Source organism: Austrofundulus limnaeus, unplaced genomic scaffold (assembly GCF_001266775.1).
Source record: "Austrofundulus limnaeus strain Quisiro unplaced genomic scaffold, Austrofundulus_limnaeus-1.0 Scaffold56, whole genome shotgun sequence".
In the NCBI taxonomy this organism is placed as follows: Eukaryota; Metazoa; Chordata; class Actinopteri; order Cyprinodontiformes; family Rivulidae; genus Austrofundulus; species Austrofundulus limnaeus.
In genome coordinates, this window is record NW_013952458.1 from 948316 (window position 1) to 958295 (window position 9980).

A 9980-nucleotide genomic window follows, 5' to 3' on the forward strand; every position below is an offset into this window, starting at 1 on the left:
CCAGTCAGCTAATCAATGTCAAAAAAAGTGATTGGCTCAGACACGCTCCGTCGTGCATCTGGAGGATGACAAGTGCTGACTAACAACTGCTCACGTGAACAGAATGTCGGATTTTCCCTCATTTTGCAGGTTTACAGATGTTTAGAGCAATCTAATGATTTTTATCAAAAACTCAGCTTCTAATTAATTTTCTCTCAGAGYCTGCAGGACGATAAAAACAATAAATAAAATTAAATAAGTCAAAGTTCACCGCTTTTCTCCCCATCCTCCCCTTCCTCTGTTATCTGCGGCAGCCCCCCCCCCAACACACACACAGCCGCCACCCACGCGAGACAAATACGGACTTTGTTTTAAAGATTATAACATCCACACTGGTGAGGGTGGGCGCGCCCTGCGCATACCCAAAGCCTGACTTTTGCTGTTGTGCTGTTAATATGTCTGTTGTCGGGGAGGGGTCTGTGGGTCAGGGTCGTCTGAGGAGGAAGGAGATGATGCGTGAACTTTTATTTAAGATTTAAGTTTTTTCCCCCCCAAAGGTCCTTATGGCTCAGCAGCAGAAACATAAATAATAGCCTACTGTTAAGAAAACTGAGGATAAAGTTGAATAAAAATCAAAGTCTGATTATGAAGTGAAATTAAATATCTGACAGTGATCATTACACAGCTTGGCTCTAATTCCTCACTTCACCATCCGTGTCGCAGTTTCCCATCTCCAAAATGAGCGTACGCATGGGTCAGAGCTGGCGTGAGGCACCGCACATTTTCACGTCAAGTTTTGATTTTATAAATCACAACCTTTGCGTGAAAAGTGGCGTACGCAAGTTTCTGGGCTCGTATTGTGCATACACAAGTTTTATACATCCGTCCCCTGGAAACTAACGTAGCTAAACGTGCAAAAATTAGCAAATTTTCAGTAAAGGGAGGTCGTGGTTTGACGATGATGAAACAGGTAAGGCAACATGTTGGAACTTTGTCTGCAAACCACCATTCAAGTTATTGGTGTTGTGGTAAATAACATAACATTATATAATTTAAACGATGCAATGCCACATAACTGGGAAACTGTCGTGTTGCTTCTCAGAGTCAGAACAAAGATACAGATCCATCCTGCTCCAGAGCCCACATGTCCAGAATGTGCAGGTAGGATCACTCATTGACTGAGTATTATTAAAATGAATATAATGTGTATGATGTAGACCTGCTCTATATGATAAGTGCCCCGAGGTGGTTCAGCACATTTATGTAACTGAGCTGAGGATCAGAAGGTTCTGTAAAAAAGAAAGATTTGTGCAGAGCATTATAGCATTATTTTAAAATGTGATTTAGTGTCAGAAGCAGAGCCAGAAGCCAGTAGTGACGAGGGGAACAGGTGAGCTGTTGTAACAGTGTGTGAACAAACAAGCATTAGTTTCAATATAACCACTTTGCAGGCCCAAACAAGTTATGTTTTTATAATTAAAAGTAAGATATACACAAAGTTGACAATTAAAAAGGGAATAAGATGAAAGTAATGTAGTAATGAATTCAACCTGCATATTTTCAGGTCATGTTGTTACTTTACTTAATAAGTGAATAAATGTGAGAAAAAAAACCATTCTAAAAGTTGATTTCTGTTAAAACATATTTTGCAGCATTGTTTTATAGTTTACAAGGGAGGTCCCCAGACAGAAGCTAATGCTGTTTGGGGGGCCATGTCATAGAAATGTTTGACAAACCCTAACATGAACCGTACAAGCAGTTTGACTTTACTTTTCAGACCTACAGATTACATCTATCTTAATCAGATTTTGTAATCTTATAAAAATCCATCCTGCGACCTTTTTCTTTAAATTTAAGGTTGTGAGCACACAATAATCTAATGTTGTAGCGGACTAGAAGGAGAGCTGAATGAKTTAAAACCCAGATTAATAAAAACTATAAAATACTACATACAGTAAGAAAGGTAAAAGAGGTTTCTGCTGCTTAGACAAGCCAAACCCATGTTTGTAAATTTGGGAATATACTACAAAAAAGAGACACACACGTCTYCTCTCCTGTGAACAGAGCCCGTTTTGAAAACAGTGTAAATTGGTTTGAGCACATGATTCGTCCTCACAAACACATGGACTATCTTTGAAACTCAGACTGGATGAATGAAAGAATGCAAAGCGTTGTATGAGCGGAATGGTTTTTTAAAATTGAGAAGCCATTTCAAACAGAGGGCTTGTGTGTGCCATGAGAATAAACAACAAATAATCGCATGAAAGAAAGAAAAGAGAAAAAAACCCAAACACACATGGAAAAGCCTTTAGCGATTGTCGACTAAAGGAGACATTCAAACAGTCTTCATTCCTGTCAATATTCTTACAGAGCTAAAGTTAAAAGAAAGGTTTGTTTGGTTTTAGAAAATCAAGGAGAAATAATTCAAAACGTCCATCTACGAGGAGGAGGACCAATTCAAAAGCCAAATTCAGCTACTTTAAAAAAAGGTACGGTACTTATATTTCTGATTTGGAGTAGGAATCTTTAGATCCAGTTCACACAATCTCTGAAAATGTTCCAATGGAAATGGTGAGAAAAAGACAAAAACACAATTACACTGTAAATCTGTGCTCGTTGAATACTGAGACCAATACTGAGGCTCAAAAGTGTAGGAGGAAAAAAGACAACTGAGTCATTCACAGAAAATTGACAGATGAAAAAGGTTGAAAATATCAGTCCTGCAGCCTTTTGCCACTTTTCCATCTTCTTCTCATTTCATTTCTCCTCTTAATGATTTCAAGTGCTCACATGCCGCCATTRAATTTGATGACGCACCAACGATGGTCGTGAATTTTTCATCGAGGATAAACACACAAGGCCCTCTTCACCTCACACACAAACACACACACACTGCAGCAGATTACATAACAGCCTGTGCCCTTCACAGGCTCCCATCAATGCAGAACACACACACACACACCCACTTCTCTTTATTTTAAATATAGGCACCAGGGAGAAACACCCCAAAGAAACCTCAACGCTGAGAAACAACACGTTAAAAAAAAACATGATGGTTCTGTTTGACCAGACCTTTCTTATTGGTTCAAATGTGATGGGAACGCAAGTTGTGGCTAAACTGGGATTTATGAGAAGATCCCAACTGGGTGGAGATGCTGCAATTATGTTGTTAGAGTGTAAACGTGTTGATCAATAAACATTTCACAGAACACAATATAAAAACTATTATTTACCGCAACAAGAAATTGTAAAGAAATTGGTAATATTTTGGTTGAAATTTCCAAAATGCAGATCAAAGTTTGCAACAAGTTGTGTGCGACCCCCAAAACTAGTTTTTCTTGTTATACATTGTAGTGTTTGAATGTTTTTTGTAAAGCAACAWTGACAAAGACTGTAGATGCAAATCAGCAGCTAAACCAGTTCAGTTTCTGGTCATTTTCTGGTCTTGTGTTTGAATACAGGATCCATATTAAAAACACACAAAACAAAGGTTGTTKTTGACATGTTGACTTTTGTTCTAGTGCAAGATTTTAAATGTCTAAAGAGCATTTCAAAACATGATAGTAATTCCATTTTAAATGCAGTTTTGTTTCRTTTTTTACAAGAAATGCAAGTTTTGTTTAATATAGTGTCTTTAATGTGTCAGCATCTCTGTTGGTTTGACTTGAAGAGCCTGTGTGAGTCATCGTTGTAAAAAAATGTGAATCTGCGGCTTCTTAAATACACAATCAGGTGAATCTGTGTTTTCTTTAAATAATGTCCCAAAGATGCAGTGACAAAACCACTGTACCACTGAGATTAAGAGAGAGAGAGAGTTATATTTTAAAAAGTGGGTGTGGTGCTGCCACTTGTGTCGGTCTAAGTTTATGAGCTGCGAAATGAAATGTCTGAAGAATTGTAAACATGTTGACACGTTTCGTTCCTTCAGTCACTGCCAAGAAGCTGGTGTGCAGGAAACCTACACTGGGTGAAAACACTGATGTGAGTTTGTTTCCTCAACTAAATATGTATTGTACACATTATCAGTTCTACTCAAGAATTTATTTTTTTGACTAATATGATGAATAGTTGGTGCTAAAATTTTGATCATTATACCTATTGGTACTCTTGGTTTTCTCTTTTTATTATTTATTTATTTGGTTTGTTTCCCGGCATCCATTGTAGACAGCAAAGAAAGAATTTCATTACTCAGTGAAACACTTTGAATCCTTCAATTCTTGAAAGAGGCTTTGTTAGTAGTAAACAACTCGAAGTTTAATAAAATGAATTGCTATAATTCTTCCAATTTACCCAGTTTAAATAAATTTAAACTACAGATAATCGCTACTCGTCTAACATGATTTTTAAACACGTAACATAAAAGAGCGTTTTTCAAGACAAAAAARGTTTGTGCATTTTGTTCTTGTATACGTAGTTTTCTCTACGATTCTTTCAAAACACAAAAACCAGTGAATGTTATCTGATCACAGGTCTGCGTTCCCCAGCTGGTTTAGCCTAAAGGAGCTCAGCTCATATAGAATTACACCTCAGCTTTAACAAAACACAGCCTCACGTGGGAGCAGAGAGACAGAGGACAGCAGGGGGGGATATTAAAAAAGTTGTAACGCAAAAATAAACGATTGCCAACAGATTTCCTGCTCGGGGAGACAAAYGAACAGAAGAAAAAAGGAGGAAGAGAAAAAAGGAGTTGAGGAGAGAAGGAAATGTGATGTCTGGAAAGTTCAAGGTGAGGGACAAATTACGAGTGTCGTCTCCTGTGTCTCACAGATCAACACACACACACGCACAGGTTTATTTTAGAGTGTTTAGTCTTGTGCCAGAACAGATTACCTGTCACACAGAGACAGAATCAAGGCAACCTCAGACTCTCCACACAGCATCTCTGCTCCTTTTTTCCATTTTTATCTCATCTTTATTTTATTTGTTGTTTTATTCACAGAAAAAAATTAAACAATTTAAGACCAAGTACCAAAGACCGGCTATAAAGTTCTAAAATAGTGAAACACTTGGTTCGTTCTTGACTTTTATTATTACGCAACAAGATGCATTATATTTTAATGCAGAGGGAGCCGGAGCTACAGATATAAAAAAAACTTGAGATGTTACATCAGTTATAAGAAGCAAAGAAAATGTCCTGATGCATCTCAGTAATCCAGGTAAAAAATCAAAAAGAAAAAAATTGTATARGTCTTCTGGACGGGTTCTTCTCTAATGAAACGTTTCGTCTCTCCTCCAAGAGACTTCTTCAGTCTGAGAGTTTCAGGCAAAATTCAGGCTTTTAAGCMCTGCCTCCATGTGACTGATACTCACATCACATGGCTATCGTTGACACCCAATTAACACTTATTGTTAACAGGGGGTGGAGTGATACTGGCAATGGCCGCGCTGTAGGAGGGGGACAACTGAAAACGGAGGCCTCCACCTCTGTTTAATGATGGACGGTCTTTCTTCATAAAAATGGCTTCTTTTACTCCTCTCTCAAACCAACGTTCCTCTCTATCAAGAATGAGAACATCCTCATCTCTGAAAAAGTGACCTCTGGCCTGTAAATGAGTGAAAACTGCAGAGTTCTGGCCATTAGATGTAGMTCGTCTGTGTTGGGACATTCTTTTGAACAGTGGCTGCTTTGTTTCCCCGATGTATAACTGGTCGCAGTCCTCCTGGCACTTAACAGCATATACAACATTGCTCTGTTTGTGCCGGGGCACCGGATCTTTGTGGTGAACCAGCCTTTGCCGTAATGTGTTTTGGGGTTTGAAAGCTACTGGGACATCATGTTTAGAAAATAAACGTCTCAGTTTCTCCGAAACACCCGCAACATACGGAATAACCACTGGTTTGGGTCTGGGTTTGGGGTCTTCATTTTCACCTGAAGATTGCATGGARTCCTGTCTGTGTTTCCTGTCTGCTTTCAGGAAAGCCCAGTCAGGATAACCACACTGCTCCAGGGCCTGTTGTGTGTGTGATTTCTCTTTCTGCCTGGCTCCTGGGTTTGTAGGGACACTGTCTGCTCTGTGGTACAGAGTCCTGATCACTCCTAACTTGTGTTCCAGTGGGTGGTGGGAGTCAAAGAAAGCAAAGAAAATCAACAAAAAACTTAAACTGAGTACTCTCAAATAAAAACATTAAATTAAGCTGCAGGTTAAATAAGATTTATTTCATTAAACACGGTTTTTTTTAAGCCGACCATCATTTACTGTGAAAGTTTATTGCTCAGACAACTTCCACCTATAGATGCAATTGATTTYGGAAACAAGTTGTTTGTCATTTTTTATTCAGTTACTTCCTGTTTGCAGGCTGAAACTATCCTTTCAAATCACGACATTGTCTGAAAGACATCACATCTGAAAACAGCATTATATTTTAAGTTTTACAGCTTTAAAATCAAACGTGAAACTAAAATCAGTAAGCAGCCCCAGCTGTCAAAACCTCAACAACAAGAGAAGAAGGTCAAAAACAGGGGGGAAGGGTTAAACTGCTAAATGATAAGGGGCAAAATAAAACTTTTTTCATAAAAATCTAGGTATATTCAGTATATGAATTCATAGTATTACAGAAAGAATTTAGCTAACAAATGTGTTCTAACTGATTTACATACAAACATCAGAACACACACAGAGATGCATCCCCAAATTATAAGAAGTGAGTCAGTTATTCAGACGGCAATAAACAATGACGACATTCTGTAGAAAAGTAACCGTATTCCCAGCTTTGGGAAGCAGATGGATGAGGATGACAGAGGTGGCCTGGATAAGTGCTTATAGTGCCGCACTGCTGCAGTGCAGTGAGCATGGAGGTATGTGTGTGTATGTGTGTGTGTGTGTGTGGGGGGKGGGGGGGGGCACATGTGTATCAACGTGAACCAGTGTCAATGTCAAATCCCCTTCTCATAACACAAGGTTTTTATGAACATGATGTAATATGAAGTTCTGTTAGCGCGCACACACGCTTATAAAACACTAACTTTTGATTTTATCTTGACTTAGTAGGTTTAAATAAGTCTTCCATTAAAGCATTATTTTAAATCTGAAAGCTACCATTCCTCATTTTAAAAAAGGAATTTATTAAAATCACTTTAAGCTTTGACCATCACCTTGACAAACAAGTATCTCTAGGTYGGTCAAGGGCGAGCTTCATGTGGTTTTTGTTAGAAAAATGGCAATCGGGAGATTATTTTCAATGGAAAACAGCAGAACCTCTCCAAAATATCTCAAAGAGCAAAGGCTAGATGAAGCTGATCTCATCAGATATTGAACGTTTTCTGTGATTTTTGGCGTAGAACTCAGTAAATTTGCTCCCCTTTCCAAAAAAGATGGTCTCAATCACCCTTCGGATGCTTCTTTGTCAAGTTTTAGAACAGAAAGTGGGACTAGGTCAGACCCACTGATRCATGTGTCGTAACTTTTTAAGCAGATGTAGATTCTGTTATTCRGGTTTTGGCAAGCCTAAAGCCCTCGCCTAGTTGTTGTGTGTCTAAATCAATGAGACTTTGCTGACAAACACCTGCTTGTATTCATGATACTTTTACTGTATCTCACAAAAGTGAGYACACTCCTCACTTTTGTTGCCAGAGTTTTACACATTAATGGCTGTGTTGAGTTATTTTGAAGGGACAACTGATTCACATCATTACATAAGCTGTATACTGACTAAATAAAATATAAACAAAAATGTGAGGGGTGTACTCACTTTTGTGAGATGCTGTAGATCAGCTGAAATCCAGGGTTTGGCTCAGGTCCACAGTTTTATGTGCACCGTTACAGGTGGTGGTAATGAGCTGGTTTTTTTTTTTTTTTTTTTCAAAAACCTGTCTCACCGTTTGAAGCAGCTTTTGTGTTTTAATAGTTCTTCTGTGATAACGTTTCCATTAGTAGATAAGAGAAAACTCCTCAGTGTTTGCTCAAACCAAACTGCACTTTAAAGCTGCTCCACCTCTCATCCGAATGCCGTCTGTTCTGATTATGGATTGGGGAGTTTCCGGTTTTCATGTTGGGAGTTGAAACAATCACAGAGTGACCCGCCCATCCATTCACCGAATTGCTCGGGTCGTTGTCACTTGTGACTGATTTGCCACAAAAAAAATCAGCATGTGAAGTGTTTCAGGAAAATGCTGGAAGGTGTGAATGGGTGGAAAAACACCAGAGAAGAAGATTTGTGATGAACGGAGGCAACCTGTTTTGTTTTAGGTTGTTTTTGTCCACAATAAAACTTGTGCTTGCAACTTACAGAAGCTGACCTTTATGTTCACRTTGATGTAAGACTAATGTTTGAATGTCGCATTAATTTGTATTTGAGTTGATCGATTAAGTTCAGGAAAAAAACAAACAAACATATGCAAAACTGGAGTAGAGCATACAGCCTGCATCAGCTTTGTCATCGTAATGATTATTTTTAGCCCAGATAACTAATAGCCTGGCTAGTTAGCACCCYGTTTGGCCTACATACGCACTGCAACCAGCTCACATCCAGACTTTATGCACAACACAGAGTGTGCCAACCCCGAGACTTCTATTTATGATTTGGCTAGGTATATCGTTAGCTCTTTAAATGTCTCCATGAGGTGCTGCAGGTTTCAAGTAACAGTCTGTAAAGCACACTCAAAGGTTCTCCGAGGTAAAAAGAAACACAAAAAAAATGATTTGTATAACACTATCATTAGCAACACAGAGCGGATTGTGCCTGTTTACCTGTCTAGACACTAGATGTCAATGTGGTGTCTCATATCACACAAATTTAACCCAGTTTTATATAATCCTCTGACCTACAAACCTTCATTTCCCAAGTTACAGGCGCACAATCATCACAGAGCCCTGGGGTGAAGGTTGAATTAACTCCTGCACGTCTGGATGTTTGAAACGGGGCTCGCTGAGAGTTTGACGAGCGGCTGACAACAGCCTTGACCTATTTCTGCCCTGCAGTCCTCCTCCTGTGTCAACCTGACCACAAACGCACACACACTTCTTAAACCCCACTCGTACCCCTTCTACGCCCTCCACAACATCAGATTACCGCAACCCTGTCTTTCTGACCCAGCACCAGGATGTCCTCCCCCTCCTCCCTGAGGGTTTCACTCACAGGAGATCTGCGAGTCACTCCAGAAAGCAAAACAAAACATGCAAAAAGGCGACACAACGCGACTGTGATGCGCCCCAAAACCTGTCAGACTGAAATGTTTCCTCTGCCTGATGCTTTTATTGAAAACAAAAAACCTTAGACCTGCCTTCAAGTCAGTTTAAATCCCCAATGACTGATGTTTTTTTTGTCCTGCAACATTATTCTTTCACATCTGAGGATAGTGATCCAAAAGGATGAGACGCATGTACAGACCTGTTCAGAACAACATACGCACCAAAAATTACACGTTTCAACCCTGCCCACACATCTAATGGAATATTCCACTAAACAACTCTCTCTCTCTCTCTCTCTCTCACACACACACACACACACCCCAACTTATCCTCACCCACATGCTTGGTGCTGATAAATAGCTAAACGAAGATAAGACCAAACATTTTGACCTGTATTTTTTTGTTTTAAAACATATTTAGTTGCCCACAGCAGAACCAGTGATTTGATGATTGTAACAAGTCATTATTTTGCTACTTTTATCTTTAATAACTTGGTTTAAAATAATTAAGTGAAGTCATTCACACTAGAGTTTCACAGAAAAGGACTGGATGTGTAAGCTAACAGCTAGTCTGGGCAGAGACCAGAGTGTTGCTGCTTCAAAATAACTCAAATCTCCAAAATATCCATAGCAGCTGATGCAAATAAATTATTTTATAAAGTTTTACACATTACATGAGGATTGTGGCAGAAATGATGTGTTTTTCTTGAAGTTTGCCTCAGACTGCACTGGATATGCTACAGTTAGCTGCTGCCGCCGCTGAGTTTTCTTAGGGTGACAACAATCCACTTCAGATTGTCCTGATGCATCTCAGTAATCCAGGTAAAAAATCAAAGGAAAAAAAATTGTATAGGTCCTCTGGACGGGTTCTTCT

At 39.1% G+C, this 9980-nt stretch overlaps 1 protein-coding gene across 2 annotated transcripts in view; it reads right to left on the reverse strand.

Annotated features, from left to right (window-relative positions):
- Positions 1-9980, reverse strand: part of slc45a4a (solute carrier family 45 member 4a) — a 48361-nt gene that overhangs the window by 29690 nt on the left and 8691 nt on the right. The window lies entirely within an intron of this gene.